This window comes from Lycorma delicatula, chromosome 2, assembly GCF_047948215.1.
Source record: "Lycorma delicatula isolate Av1 chromosome 2, ASM4794821v1, whole genome shotgun sequence".
NCBI lineage: Eukaryota > Metazoa > Arthropoda > Insecta > Hemiptera > Fulgoridae > Lycorma > Lycorma delicatula.
The window spans coordinates 85,491,826-85,509,225 of NC_134456.1; the positions used below are offsets into that span (position 1 = coordinate 85,491,826).

The 17,400-nt window shown below is 32.5% G+C and overlaps 2 protein-coding genes across 6 annotated transcripts in view; one reads left to right on the forward strand and one right to left on the reverse strand.

Annotated features, from left to right (window-relative positions):
- LOC142318974 (facilitated trehalose transporter Tret1-like) overlaps positions 1 to 17,400 on the reverse strand; it is a 240,098-nt gene that overhangs the window by 137,372 nt on the left and 85,326 nt on the right. The gene's annotated exons all lie outside the window — the stretch shown is intronic.
- LOC142318973 (pancreas transcription factor 1 subunit alpha-like) overlaps positions 3,763 to 17,400 on the forward strand; it is a 69,703-nt gene continuing 56,065 nt past the window's right edge. For all 4 annotated transcript variants that reach the window (XR_012755083.1, XM_075355700.1, XM_075355699.1 and 1 more), the window contains exon 1: positions 3,763 to 3,975. The gene's annotated coding sequence lies outside the window, so the exon portion shown is untranslated. The remainder of the gene's footprint in view (positions 3,976 to 17,400) is intronic.

The following is a 17,400-nucleotide window of genomic DNA, read 5'->3' on the forward strand; positions in this document are numbered from 1 at the left end:
TTTATAGATGATTGCCACTTTGACTCAGAAAACTACAGGATTTAAGGGAAAATCCGCAGTGCAGATAAACACAAGACTCAAACAATTTGATACAGGTTTTGTGGTACACAAGTGTTCAATTTTATGTATCTTTTCCTTCATGTAAATAAGAAAACTGTCTCGTCTCCTTCTTCTTTATGTAAAATAGATAAGTATTTAATTCAGCTGGCTCATCAACAGCTGATAGTTTCGTAATATTTTTCTATTCATTATTTGTTATTGTTCATTGTAATTTAACAACATGAACTGTAAACATACGCTTTTCATATTTCTTTAGTTACAACAATGTAATACAAAAATGGTAATCGTATATTCAATATACTAATTATTGCAGTTCATTCAAAGATATAATCAATGAGTTATTATTTAATAAATGAAAGTGAATCAGTGACACTACAGTTATCCAAAAACATTTCACCAACAAGTCAGTCGCAGATTCTATCACTGACTTTATCTCAACATCGAAAAGAATCTCGACGCTATCAGTAAAATCAGGAAACATGGCGTACAAAATGATTAATGTATACGCACCAACAAACGACTATAACAGAAAAACCCGCAGGTAGAAGACTTCTGGGAACTTTTAGAAGAAACCACGAACAATATTCCCAAACATCCCGTCAAGTTTCTACTAGGTGACTTTAAAGGGCAATTAGGGAAAGAGAAGAAATACAGGAAAATTACAGGACCATACATTGCCCACAACACGACCAATAAAATTGGTGAACGCGTGATAGACTTCTGTAATAACTTCAATCTCAAAATTATGTCAACGCAATTCCTAAAACCCGTACATAAACTAAAGACATGGAAATCTCCCGATAAAACGTTCGAAGAATTTCAGATTGATCACATGACTATCTCCAGGAAAAACATCAAAGAAGTTCTCAATGTAAAAACAAGGAAAGGATTCTTCGAGTTTGACCACCACTTACTCCAAATCAAGGTAAAGTTTCAGTCCAATAGAAAACTGACAAGAATAACTCAGACTTTCCGTACTGACCCGAATACCAAAAGATCAACAAGGGGAAGATCACTGATGAACTCCATGGGGTGGATGACACGAATTTGTTTGAACTCGCAGAGAAACTGAAAGAAACCATAAAATTAGGCCAACCTTTAAGAAAGAGAAAATACAGTTGGTCGAACATCACGTGTGATCAAGCTTTTGAGGATAGGATTTGAGCCTGGAATAATTTCAACAGTCATAAAACAACAGGAAGGTGGCAATAATTTGTTTTTTTCTCGTCTCCAAAATTATTGGACGAGAAAAAACAATTACGACAATAATCGGCTGAAAGAAATAGAACAGAACTCTACCAAGAACAACATTTGGAATTTCTACAGAACGTTCAGAAAATATCTTCCCGGCTACCAGCCTCCTAGTTTATGCTTCCAACGGCCCGACGGGTACCTGGAAACTAACACGAAAAATAACTGTGAAATTCTAACCAGATATTTCAATAAACTCCTCAACTGCGAAACGCCCTCGGAACAACTAAGGCTTGTAAAACTTTCACCACATCCTGACTCAGTTAAAAGAGAAATTGTGAACATAATCAAGTCATTGAAAAACAAAAAGGCTGCTGGCGAAGATGGAATTATTGCGGAATTCTTGAATTTTTTTTCGGACGAAGTAGAGGAATAACTTCCGACTTAAACACGCCAGCAAAGCAGCGTGCCACTGCCGGGAACCGGTGGGCAAAACGGATGCGGTTAATGTTTGACACCGCTGGCCGGCGTGTGCGGATTGAACCCACCAAAACACCTCTCACTCCGTTTATCACGTCCGGGAGCCGGATTCAACTAAGAGTAGCATGCGCATACTCCCGAACGGGTCTTTTCTTCAAGCGTCTTCGTGTTCTTCATGCTCCAGAAAACCTGGAGCAAAAGAATAAATTAGTATGTGTACTAACATAAAAGGGCATAATGTAAAGGATATTAACATAAAACATAATGAAAACAAAAACGAACAATCAGATATTTCACCAAATCTGATGTGGACACCACCTGACTTTCTTGTACGTCTATAAAATTACATATACACATTTTTTTAAATGAAAAGTACATAAAACTTTGTTTCGTTAATAGCTTCTGATATTTTTTCTATATATTCTTTTTATTGTTATTATTGAATTATTATTTACTGTAAAACTTATTATACAATCAGAAGTTAATAATTATGAATAAATCAATATATTTAAATTAAAAAAAAAAATTAAAAAAGAGGTGATGAGTGTGATTCGAACCGATGTGCCTTCCCCTTATAAGATCCAAATATTTCATTAATTAAAATTGTATTTGGCTATAACTCTGGAACCAATGAAAATAAGTACCACTTGTGATATATCGTTGAAAAGCTCTCAATGTGGGCTTATTACTGCAGTTAAGAAAATGTCCAAAATCCAAGTTTTTTTGGATTTTGGACACTTCAAATCCAAAAGCCAAACGTTTTTTGGATTTTGTACTTTTTTTGGACACTTTTGGTTCAGTTGATTGCAATCAAACGCAACTAGATGTTACAACAGCATGAACTAGATGTACTAGATGTAGTACTAGATGTTACTAAATCGAAAACTTCAACATCCTACGGCTAATCGTTTTTTATTTATGCGAGATACATATGTATCTACGTACAGAAGCAGACGTCACGCCGAAAGTAGTCAAAATGTATTCAGGGATGGTCAAAATGGATGTTTCTGTTGAAATCTGAAAACCGAAATTTTTCGAGATCACAATACTTCCTTTTTCTTCGTACAAGGAAGTAAAAAGTTATACATACACAACCTCTTAACCCAAACGCATATACCGTTTCCTTCCGTTGTGGGAATAAAATATGAAATAAAATTTTTTAAACTTAATTTTAATACATTACAATTTCTGGTTTTAAATAATAGGAAATATCAATCCTTAATCATTTATAGTGTTAATAAAGGTATTTAAACATCCCTTAAATAGTGCATAATGAATATTTACAAATCGTATTTTTATTTAAATTCAACATATAAATTACCTTTAATTATTAAAACAAAATATTTATATATTTAAATTATTACACAAGAACTCTAAATCTACATGGTTTACGAAATAAAATATTATGTACTACGTAAATCGGCAGTATTACTAATCTGAAAGCTAAAATTTCACCAGGCTGCTGTTGAGATTTTTATAACAAAAGACAATTTATATAAAATAAAGTGAATTATAAATTTATACGATGTATTTATTTATTGTAATTTTTTTCTTCATTCCTTCCTCTAAGGCGCATAATTTTAAAGATAATTATTTTTTAATAAAAATATCTTTGGTACTTTGTTTATATAAACAAACCACATGTAAACATTTTACCGAGCAACTTAAAGAAGAATTTTATCAAATTATATTGTGAATTATAGAAAAAAAATTATTTTAGCTAACGGATGATACTTACCTAATAATTCAACATTTCGTGCGGTATAATACGCCTATAAGTACACAATATAAAAATAATAAAGTAGTTATCTCAACGATTAGTTGTTTTATCATTTAAAATATAATAAACGCAAATTAGTATAGCCCCTAAACACGTGCTACACACGTGTTCAAGCTGTTAAACATTATTGACAGATTTATATCGTTGTTATTATGAAAAGCGGTGGTATTCCGTACAGTGGAGTGAACGGTGAGTGGTTAGTGAAGTACGAACGGGTAGTTCGACTGACCTATGATAGGACGACGGGGAATTTAGGGCGTAGCAAACTGTATTTCACCTACCTACCCCTCATTCAATTGTCAGTATATCCCGTGACGCTGCCGGGTTATATACAGGCTTATTCCGGAATGTAAAATATACTATTATATTTTCAGTTTGTGAGATATAAAGGAACAGCATTTAATTTATTTTTTTTTATATTTGGAAAATAAATAATATTTTTTCAACAAAATTAAACAAAAAAGGTAGGTTAAAAAATACTGAAATTTATTTTAGAAATAGTTTTAATAAACCTTTTAAGATTATTATAATAATTTATTTGTGTAAATTATCGCAAAGTAGATTTGATGTACGGTAAATCGGGTATACAATTTGTAATTAAAAATTATCGAGTATATCATATGTAATTATCGAGTAAACGCATTAATATTGTACCGCATTTAACGTATGATATACTTTTTATTGAGCTTTTTTTTTCATTTTTACAGTTAACTTCTATCCAGAATTATTAATATTTTGTTAAAACAGATTTACATAAATTAATAAAAATATGAAAAATAGTTCTTATCTTGTTAGATTATTTATTTATTTGCTGATTTTTATCAAAGAGTATATATATATATATATATATATATATATATATATATATATATATATATGCGAATTCATTTACGGGACAACATAAGCATATACGGATTAACAATAAAAGCATAACCATTTACGGAGCATATACATATATATTAATAAAATATAATATAACGTAAACTGATTTTATACCAATACTCATAATTAACAGTTATTTTTTTATGTAATTATCTATTTTATAAAAATAATTCTATCTATAATTACCGTAAATCAAAGTAATTAAATCTTTATATGCTATTAAAAAAAGGGATTTCCTATAAAAATGAAAAGATATTTGGCAAAAGTCGGTAGCATTTGAGTTTATTTAGATTTTCAGTGATCGAAATCAATATTACGTAACACAAATATAATATTACAGTATAATAAATATTTTTAAATGTTTTCGAATACACAACAAAGGGAATTAATTAATTTATTTTATTGTTAAATTATAATCAATATTTCTAGTATCAGAACGGGAATGAACTGATGACAATATATGAAATAAATATAATATAGCTTAATGACGAATTTAATCGGTTAACTTTAAATGAATAATATTCAAATATTTTGGTAAAACGCAGAATATTACTTAAAAATATTCTGTTATAAGTATACATCTATCTATAATGAATTCTGTTTAATCTTTATACAAAATTTTAATTTTATTTTATTTTAAATAATTCAATATTTCGATTACATGTTCGTTTGTTTTTGATTTGAGTGACTTTTTGATAATAACATTTCTTTTAAACTTAAAGGTTCAGTTAAGGTTATGTTAAATTACAAAAAAAATTATCTTAAAAAATAAAACGATTTTGAAAGAGATTAAAATTAGCTATGAAATGATTAAAAACCATTTTTTTATTAAATAATATAAAAGAAAGTAACATTTTGATTTAGGTTGACATATAAAGCCTGTATATTATTTTAAAATATTAGAAAAGAAATTAAAATTAACTATTCTTAAACTGAAAATTGGATGACGTTAAAGTTAATGACAAAAAGTAAAAGAGAGAAATTCTTAGGAAAATCATATAAAAAAAAAAAAAAAACTAGATTTGTAGGTAAATACTCAGGTTTAAAAATGACATAATAGAGTTTTGTATAGAGTTGAAATTTATGTAAAATATATAAAAAAAAAAAGAGATAACACTCGATAGGGGTAAAAATACTTAATAAAGCTAAATCCTAGGATCAACTACACCTGGCGAAATGTACTTTCAATATATTATGGTTAACAAAAAAATAAATTACTGACACGCAGCAAAAAACTGCGAATCAAAACGTTTTTTTTTTTTATGTTGAAATCCTCCAAACATTTTTGTTGAAAAATTCTTTAATCTTTCATGTAAAACAGCACAAATTACATTTAAGATTTAGAAATAGAAATAAAATTATTCCTAAAATATATAATAAAGATTTCATAACTGCCTGTATAGTCGTTAAGGATAATAAATACGAGAAGGTTTAAATAGTAGAAGAATTTATATAGTCGATACCAAATAAGATAGAGTATAATAATGAAAATATATTATCTTAATGGGAAATAACTTTACACAGATTAATTAAACTGGAATTTTTTATAGAATTTTCCTAAATTAGATCATAAATGTAATAATTATTCAGATTTCCTGCCGTTCAAGGATGTAAAGTTAATTTTAAAGGCACAATGTGAGCTTTTCACTTGTGATCGTGAAAGATTTCGGTTTTCAGATTTCAACGGAAATATTCATTTTGACCATCCCTGACTCCATTTTGACTAGTTTCGGCGTGACATCTGTGGTTACGTACGTATGTATCTCGCATAACTCGCCGTATGATGTTGAAGTTTTAGGTTTTTTTTTTTAGGTGGAGGAACCCCATTTACGGGCACCGAAACAGTGTCGGACTCGCTAACAGGTTCCGCAAGCTGTTATAGAAAATGCGTATATATTTAAACCTCCACCTCTGGCGACCCTACCTCTTGGGAAACCGCTAATAAAGCATTACTTCAGGAGGGGGGTAAAGCAAACATCATCCATACCAAACCACTACATGTACACACTGCACACCCAAAATACCTAAAGGAGGAAAACATCCAGGAAATTGCACACTTAACAGGTACTAAGATGTACCACACATTTATACATTCATACAATCAAGCCGACACAAGACAAGGGCACAACAACCATGAAGACTTGGCCAAGTTTTGGGTTTAGAACTGCTGTAACATCTAGTTGAACCAAAAAAGTTCAAAATCAAAAAAAATTGGATTTAATATATTTATTTATTAATAATTATTAACCTCTGATTGTGAAAAATCTTTACAATAAATAATAATTCAGTAATAACAATAAAAATATATGAAAAGAAAATCAGAAGTTCTTAGTGAAATAAAATTTTATATACTATTCATTAAGAAGAAAAAAAAAAATGTGTATATGTAATTTAGTAGGCATGTCCACATCAGATTTTTTTATTTAAATTATGTATTTTAACCATAATTAAGCTCATTGTGTAATTTTGAGCTGAAAAAAGTATTTCTTTTTAATGGATCTGTCCAATTTTTAAAATATTTTAATACAAGTTTTATTAATGAAGGTGAGCTTTGTAATTATTTGAATGAATGAATGATTACAGTCCGTGTACTCATTGTCTAAATATTTAAAGGATGCTTTTTACCATAGAAATGTTTTAGTTAATAACAGTTTAGTTAATAACTGTTTTAGTCAATAACTAACTTCTAGTTACTCATTTTACAGCAATTCTGCTGATAAATTACAATGCGAATCGAGAAATGTTTTTGTTTTGTGTTTTATTTTATTTCATTTTATTTTTCTTTAGTTTAGCTGATGTATTGATTTTAGATCATTAAAATTATTACTATTATAGATAAAGATATGAAAATTAATACAGTTTTTTTTTGAAGTGTAAATATTAGCATAGAACGGAAGAATAACTTCTGACCGATCGAATGATGACTAAAAAAATCTGATGAGACACCACATTACTTGTACGCCTATCAAATCACATAACACATTTTAAAAAAAATGAAAAGTACATAAATTTTTATTTCATTAATTACTTCTGATATATTTTCATACTTTTTTTTGTTGCTATTATTGAATTATTATTTTGTTCTTATTCATGCGTTTTCTTCATTCTCTTGATAAATGCAATCTCATCGTCATCCTATCTTTTAATAATGAACCAGCTGAGTTTAATATTATTAAGCAATAAATAACTTATGACTTCACTTTCCTTTAAAATGTCAACTAAACAACATTACTTTTTTTATATATGTTCTAGCTAGACAGAATGTTTAAAATATATTTAAAAATGTGTATTTAACAAAGTATGAAATTATTGTGATTTAATGTAATAGTTAATGAATTCAATGTAAATTTAAAAGTAAATAAAGGAAGTGTAAATTATCCATAGTTTATTTATTCAGCTAATACTTAGTGTATGCTATTCCACAACCAGCGTATTACACCGCGACTGGAAGGGCTGTACAATTTATCGTAAAACTTTTTTTACAATCAGAGGCTAATAATTATTAATAAATCATTACATATTTAAATTAAAATAGAAAGTTAAAAAAAAAGATGAAGACTGATTCAAACCGATGTGCCTTCCCCTTAAAGACCAGATACTTCAATATTTGACACACATAAAATTTCATAACTCTGGAGCCAATAAAAATAAGTACCACTTATGATATCTCGTTCAAAAGCACTCAATAAGGTCTTATTACTGCAGTTAAGAAAAAGTCCAAAATTCAATTTTTTTTAATTTTGGGCTTTTTTTGGAAAATTTTAGTCAGTCGATTTCAATCGAAAGTGGAGGTTCACAACTAGATATAACAACAATCCTAAATCCAAAATTTCAACATCCTACGGCTAATCATACTTGAGTTATACGAGATACATACGTACGTACAGACGTCACACCGAAACTAGTCAAAATGGATTCATGGATGGTCAAAACGGATATTTTCGTTGAAATCTGAAATAGCCTAAAATTGTTTTCCGTCGTGGCCAAAAAATAATTAATTTACAAAAATATTTAATATATCTTTTGTTATTTATTGATATTTTATTTATCAATTTTAATTACAATAACATATTTATTTTTATTTTATTTTTTTTTTAATTAATATACTTTTTATATATATATTTTTTTCAACTATTTAATCATACATGTAATGTTAAAAAAACAATCATTTATTATCTTGGTTAGGGCATATCTTACGTAAACAGTGTCCTTTGTGAAGGATCATTGATCTGGCAAAAGACAGATTCATCAAACAAACAAAATTATAATAAATATGAATATTACAACTCGTACATAATGTTGTACTTAAACAAGAGATAAATATTAAAAATTAAAAAACTGCCGAAAAAAATCATTGCCGATAAACATTACTCTTTTTGTTCGGGTTTGGTTCCATCGTGATTTTGTATTATAGTAGCAAATATTCCGTTCGAATTTTAAAAAATCGGAAGATTGGTTGCGAAGTTATAACAAGAATTCGGAATAACCGTGATTTCTTACATGGAATGTGTACCTGATGCATGAAAAAGTTAGCCTTTGACCTACTAACAAAACCCCGATTAAATTTTGAAAATCGGACGATTGTTTGCAAATATAATTTAAGAGCACCCCAACGCACCTCCCAAAACAGCGCCCCAGAAGCACTCCGTTTGTTACTAGTTGATGGTGATGATTAGTCTAACCTTGCACGAGGTAATCGCATCACCTCATTTAAATTTATTTAATACTAGCAGACCCGGCAATGCTTCGTTATTGCTAGATTTGAGTATTTATATATATATATATATATATATATATATATATATATATATATATATAGATTAAATGAACACAATTGAGAGTTTGATAAAACATTATCAAAATGAACATTACCGAACGTCACAAAATTTGACTTTTCCCTTTCCCCTTTCCCTCTTCACTTTCCTTCCTCCATTTTCTTTCCCCCATTTCCCCTTTTTCTTTTTTCTATTTCCCCCTCTTCCCTTTTCCTTTTGCGATTTTTCCCTGTTTCCCTTTTCCGATTTTTCCCTTTCTCCCTTTTCCCCGCGCGTAAATCGTTCCAGTAGTTTTTCAGTCTACAGCGGACACACACATCGGAAACATTGAAATGGAATCGTAAAATATTTAGTGTAGCGTGTGTTGTTTTTACATCCAACAGGTAACGGTATTTAAAAAAAAAGCATGTTTTTACATCACAGATGTCACATCTTAGGTATATAAAAACACGTGCGTATTCGAATGCAACGTTGTTTCAAAATTCCAAAGCAATCGGTGAAGAACTTTTGGAGATTTAAGATTTTGAACAAACGAAAATTTACATTTTTATTTATATAAATTATTTTATTTTATTTAACGTAAAATTAATTCTATTATTTTTGTAATTTTATTTATTCGGTTGATTCGAATCATTCACTTCAAACCCAGCTAACACAGTGATAGTTCCTTTTACCTTCTTCATCACTAGCATTTTTATACTTTCTACGTTCATCCATCAGTTGAAATATATCCTCTGATATCCAAGGTTTTCTACCAGTTTTCTTTCTTCCGCCTGAGTTCGCTTCTGCTGATTTAAGAATTTCGTTTGTAACATTTTCCCATTCCTCTTCTATATTTTCTACCTCATCTTTTTTACTCAGACCTGTTGCGATGTCCTCCTCAAAAATTTCCTTTACCTCCTTCCTCTTCCTTAAGCTTCTCTAAATTCCACCAATTTATCTGACACCGTTTCTTCAGGTTTTTAAACCCCAATCTACATTTCATTATCACTAAATTATGGTCGCTATCAATGTCTGCTCCTGGATATGCATTGCAGTCAACGACTTGATTTCTAAATCTTTGCTCAATCATGATATAATCTATCTGATACATTGCAGCATCGCCCGGCTTTTTCCATTTATATATTCTTCTATTATGATTTTTAAACTGGGTGTTGGCAATTATTAAATTATACTTTGTGCAAAACTCAATAAGTCGGTCTCCTCTTTCATTTCTTTTGCCCAGCTCGTACTTCATCCACAATATTTCCTTCCTTGCCTTTTCCAATGGTTGCATTCCAATCTCCAAATATTAAATCTTCATTCCCTTTTATGTGTTTAATTGCTTCGTCAATTTCTTCGTATACACACTCTACAGGCATACAGACATAGGCATATATGTAGGAACATAGACGTTAACAATCGTTGTCGGCTTAGATTTTGATTTTATCCTGATAACAATGATTCTATCGCTAAGCTTTCTGAAATACTTTACTCTCTTCCCTATCTTCTTATTCATTACGTAACCTACTCCTTCCTGCCCGCTATTTAAAGTTGTGTTAATTATTCTTAAATCACCTGACCAGAAGTTGTTTTCCTCTTCCTACCGAACCTCACTATATCCTACTACATCTATATTTAATCTATCCATTTCCCTTTTTAATTTTTCTAACCTACCAACCTTTTTTAGACTTCTAACATTCCAGGCTCTGACTCGTAGAATGTTATTTTATAATTTTCTGGTGACCCCTTCCTTAGCAGTCCCCACCCGGACATCCGAACGGGGAACTAGTTTACCTCCGGAATATTTGACCGGAAGGCGTCTCCATCATTGTTAATGAAAATGCAGAGAGCTACATTTTCTTGGAAAAAAAACAGCCGTAGTTTTTCATTGCTTTCAGCTGCGCAGTACTCAGAAGATTGAGTGATGTTGATATGGCCGTTTAAATTCTCCTGACTTTACTCTCTTAACAACTACTGAAAGAGCTGCTGCCCTCTTTCAGGAACCATTCCTTAGTCTGCCTCTCAACGGATACCTCTGTGATATGGTTGCACCTTCGCTCCAGCTTCTCTGTATCACTGTGCAAGGTTTCATGCTCAAGCCCCCTCACCATCGACAAGGTTTCATGATTCATAGAAGGAGTCATACATACGTACACCCTAAAGACATTACACTCCTTTTTCGGCAGTCGTGTAAAAATTAAGATAATATTAAAAAAGTCCTTGATCGATCGTTTAAATAAATAAATCATAATCACGTAATCCGTTTAATTTAAATTTTTTTAAATTTTTGCTAATTAGTTTGACAATAGGACTTCATAATAGCGTTAAAATTCTTAGCGGTCTTATTTTATATTAATTTCTTTGTAAGTTCGTTACTTTACTGAAATTTAAATTCAAAAACTTAAAAAATATTTTTTTTTTGACATTTTAAATTAATACGAATTTACGACCGTTTGAAATAACTTTAAAAAATTCTAAAAATTACTTTGTATTAATTTTTTAATAACTAATAATTTGCAGTTATCATCTTCTAGTTCAGACATTTTTAGAGAAGCAGTTTTTCCGGATTACATCTCTTCTTTATTAATAGCTGTTTTATTCGGAAATGTGTATTTTTAAAAATTAAAAAAAAGTTTGTTGGTTTAGACAAAAAGATTATTATGTGCAGAAAATAAAAGTAATAATTAAACATTTAAGGACTGCAATAACGCTTGGAAAAAATTATTTTAAAATAATAACGAGGAAGACGAAACAGGTTCTGTAAAAATCATATTGTGGAAGCGGTTTTAATCCTGATCAAGCTTGGCATTATTTCATAAACTAAAAATTAATTTCTCATCCCAAAAAATGTAGCTTTATTGGGCATCAGATTATAATTGCCAGCAACAATAAATAATTCCATTAAAAAAAAAAAAAATTTAATAAAAAGTCAGAACTCCTGTTAATTATTCTCTTGCAAGGGTTATACATTTGTAGTAGATTGCACGCAGTGGCGCAAAATATTTAATAATGTTTATTTACAAACATCAATTTACTAGTGGCAAGGTGATCTTTTTTCAATATTTATGTATATTTTCTTAATTTAGCCAATTAAAATGAACATATCTGTTTTAATTTCCTGGCAAGTAAAGCTCTAATAGCTACATTAAAAGGTTAAGTATGACGATCATACAATAATGGGGTATCGGGGTTTTCGTAAATCTTTATCTTTTACGGTCCAATTAGTTCATCTAGAACAAAAAGACTTTAATATATATATGTATGTATGTGCATCAGACTACTTTTGGCCTTATATCTCAGGACTGACCAAACAAACTTTCTTCAAATTTGGTTGAAATATTTCTATACGAAGTCTGTTCAGACAATAACGGAACATTTTTAATTACGCGCCATCGGAGATATTTAATGACGTGCGTTTGACAGCATTGCGTTCCGAATAACCTCCTCTGTAACCATACGTTCATGGATTGTTGATACCTCTTTTAGTGTGTTATTGTTTGTTATTTGAGTGCAACGTGTTTTGTTTTTTTGTAGGGGGAGGAAAAGCCGCCGTCAGTCCCACACTAACGGCAGCCATATGGTATGTACAGCCCCTGCATGATCACCCAGGCACTCTACTATCCGAATCTGGATGACCGGAAAGCGTCCCCAAGGGGCCACCGACGAGCGACGACTCCGAGGAGCCCCCGCCGCCGTCCGGAGGACGTCCCATTTTTACAACCTCCGGGGGGATCCCATTCGGATCCGGACTCTTGCAGCCTTTAATCAACTTAGCCGCCTCACTCAGGTCCTGCAGCGAGAAAGGAACTATTGATTCCACCTAAATCTCCTCCCTTTGAAACTCTATTCCTTTCGGAAACAGTTCGTCAACGCCTTTCTTCACCTCATCTACGGACAGTAGGGCAGCCTTCTTCCAAACCTTTTTGTGACGATACGATAGGCGTCACCCCACGGATCAAATTCCACAGCATCACACAATTGCTGGCAATTGCGTTTTTTTGGACGCAGCAATTGTTCCTCGAATGTTCCGTTTCGCAAGTCGCAAATCGCTGATTGACTGTCAGAGAACTTGCAGAAGAGATTGAATCATGCCATGACATTTTGTCATGGCAGGGGATGCCATGGGATGGCATTTTGTCTTGCCTCGAGTTGCAGCAAAGTTTTCCCTCCTTTGATGACCGCAGATGACAGCAGAAAGAACATAAAGTGGACATTTGTCGGTAACTTCTAGAACAAGCTGATGACGATGAAACATTCATGCAAAGGAGACGAACGCTGGGTTTGCATGTTCAATCATCACCATAGATTAGCAAAGGATCTCCACACCCCAAGAAAGCACGTCAGTCTTAATCCAACATCAAAGTGATGCTGTCTGTTTTTTTCAATTTTAACGCATAACGCATTAACGCAATTTAACGCGTTTGCGCATTTTAACGCAATTTTAATGCATTATGAATTCTTGCCTCAAGGTGAAACAGAAAACCGTGCGTACTATCAAGGCGTTTTACAACGGTTACGTGAAAAAATCTGCAAAAAAATCCAGAGTTGTGGGGTAACACCTCATGGTTTCTTCACCACGACGATGCGCCCACACATTCAGCTTTGTCAGTTCGTCAGTTTTGTGCCAAAAATCGGATGACTGTCCTTTCTCAGCCTCTCTACTCGCCAGACTTACCTCCTTGCGATTTTTTTTTTATTTCTGAAATTAAAATCAGTGATGAAAGGACCCCATTTTCAGACTATTGATGATATTAAAGTAAATTCGTTACGGAACTTAAAGGCCACTCACCGGGTTGGTCTAGTGGTGAACGCGTCTTCCCAAATCAGCTGATTTGAAGATCAAGAGTTCCAGCGTTCAAGTCCTAGTAAAGTGAGTTATTTTTACACGGATTTGAATACTAGATCGTGGAAAGCGGTGTTCTTTGGTGGTAGGGTTTCAATTAACCACACATACTCAGGAATAATCGAACTGAGACTGTACAAGACTACACTTCATTTACACTCATACATATCATCCTCATCCTCTTAAGTATTATCCAAAAGGTAATTACCGGAGGCTAAAACAGGAAAAAGAAAGGAAGGATCTTAAAGGCCATTTGAAATGAAGCTATTCAGGACTGCTTTGCGAAGTGGAAACACCGCTGGGAAAAGTGTGAAAATATGGTAGGGGAGTACTTTGAAGGAGACAAGGGCCAATAATCTGTAAAATTCATGATCAAAAAAATAAAATTCAGTTCTTTTCTAAGCAGACCTCGTATATTCATTCAACTTCTTTATTTCCTAATTAGCCCTGAAACCACCGTAAGATATTACTTCAGCGGATGAATGAGGATGATATATATGAATGTAAATGAAGTGCATAGTCTTGTTCAGTCTCAGTTTGACTATTCCTGAGATGTGTGGTTAATTGCAACCCAACTACCAAAGAACACCGGTATCCACGCTCTAGTATTATATATATTTTATAATTATATATTATCTTATAATTATCTAGTAATATATATATTACATTTTGAATACTAGATCGTGGATATCGGTGTTCTTTGGTGGCTGGGTTTCAATTAACCACACACCTTAGGAATGGTCGACCTGAGACTGTACAAGACTACACTTTATTTACATTCATACATATCATCCTCATTCATCCTCTGATGTAATACCTTACGGTGGTTCTGGAGGCAAAACAGACAAAAGGAAAAAACATTTCGTATTTGGGGCATTGATCATATTATTATTTTTTTCAAAATTTGTTAATGGAGTGAGGGATATTGCGAAAATACCAATTTCGATTTTCATCAAAGACATTTCAGTGAGAACTTTATTAAAACAAATTTTTTACCTACATTGCATATACAAATAATAAAAAAAAAATTGTTCAAAAAATCGACCTCCATGTCTTAAAATTGAAATATATGTTGGCCTTTCGGTTTATTTTCCCTAAAACTATTTAAACTGAAGGGAGAAATGGCAAAAGAACAAAAAATATATATCTTAATTTAATAGATCGAGGTAGATTATTTTTGAAAAAATATTTTTTTTTTATTATTTAGTTTTTTAATAATGATTTTCTAACGTCGGAAATCAGTTGTTTAACAAGTGATTTTCGAAATAGAAGGTTCTGAGGTTCAAATCCTTGTAAAAGTTAGTTGCTTTTATATGGATTTGAATACTAGACATTGGATACCGTTGGCTGTACTTTAGTGGTCGGGGTTCAATTAATCAAACATCTCGGAACTGGTCGGCCTGAGTCTGTACAAGACTACAACTCATTTACACGTCATACATATCATTAGGCCGTGGGGGAGGCTGCTTGTTGTTCATTAGTTCAACAGATGGCAACGTACATATTAGGAAATAGAATAATAACAAATATACAGAACCGTCAAAAATGTACATAATTTTGAAAAACATTTCTGCCGATTTTACATTTTATTAATTTTCTTCTAATATAATTAGACAGATTTTATACTTAAAAAGTGAAATGTAATTAAAATTGTTCTTTATAAGGGAATCACACACGGGGTTTTTTACAATTTATATAAGTTAAATATTGGTATAATCGGCCGTCTTATTGATTAGTGAAAAATTACCAAATAATATTTATTGTACATTAAAGAGACAATATTTTATTGTACAGGTATCGTTATTTTTTCTTTTTAAAAAATTTTATTACCTTGACAAGTAATATTTTGAATTCGGATTATGTAAATTTTTAAGGAATTAAGGATTAAGCAAAAACTTTAGATGTATTAAATCCGTGTTGAATATGATGTAAAAAGTTATGATTCTGATATTAATATCTTTATGTTGTCGGTTATAACTTTATAGCTCCTGCAGCAACTGAGGTATAAAGGAAAAGTAAAAAAAAAAATATTTTAAGATCACCTTAGTAAAAAAAAATAAACAGAAAAAGTTATAAAAATTTCCGGAAGATATAATACGTACATACATGTGTTTGCCTGTATTTTGATTTACGTCTTCGGAATAGTTAAATATAAATTCTTCAAAAATGGCTAAAAAAACTCTTTATATGGATGGAGCATTGATGGTATTAAATTTTGATCAAAATTAAAAGAAAAGGGAAGAGTATTTTCAGAATTTTGAATTAAACATACGAGTATTAAGTTATTTAAAATTCTAAAGTTTTACGTCAGTCGGATTTAGAGGTGGGGGATATTCAACATTATTTATAAGGAGTTTATGTCTCATACCTCGAAAACCTGTTGAGTGAAAGCGTCGAAATAAGACGTTACCACATATATGTTACCACATATATGATTAATTTAATATCGGCGGGCGATAACGGTAGCAACGATGTGAGCGGGGCGTACAGTATACGGACGCGTTGATACAGTATCACTCCCACCGCGCAGTTCTCCCACCATAGCGGAACTGTAGCCCCACCACTCTCAGGCACCAATAAAAGAGCGTTCACCACGAGAGGGAAGGCAATTCATCGTCCACCACCACCTGGAAAAGACCAAGAAGAAGAAGAAGTTGGAAGAAGACAGAAATTCCCTGGCCGGCTCAACGTGGGACCTCCCGGCGGATGCCAACATCCCCGCCGAAGCAACAGCCTGGCCGGGACGCCGAGGAAGCTGCTGGACGCGGACGCTACCTTCCCACTCCAGCTCACCGGGCTTCAATCGCTCCTGGCCGGCCCACCGAGGGAGCCGCTGACGCGGAAGCTTCCTTCCCGCTCCAGCTCCAGATCACCGGGCTCAGCAGCAGGAGCCGGCTCAGCGTGGGAACGCTCGGGGAGAACCACCTCGACCGCGCCGGCGAAGGACGACCGACGCTGCGGTACTCTGGGGGCCACCACTGCCACGCTGTAGTGGGGACCCAACTGCCGCTGAGGGAAAGCCCGGTCGGACTTCAATGGACGAGCCGCAACTCCCCAACTTTGCCGGAGTCCATCTTCCGGACCCAACAGCTCTTCTCAGAGCTAACGCTAAAAAACGGCCCTTTTCAGGGCCACCGCAAGGTTATGAATTACGTGCCGTCGAAGCCATTCGGCGACAACAAATACATCACAATTTTGGCCTGATTTTCGACCCTCATCCGTCAAGTTGCAATACAGTACTCATATTATTAATTTTTCTAATAAACAATAATTTTTTCTAGAGTAATTTAATTTTGAAGTAAGTAATTACTTCAATAAATAAACTTTTGAGTCCAAAATAAAGGGAGTAAAATCGCTAAATATCCATGAGATGTTAAATTTTAGAATTAAGATATAAACAATATTTA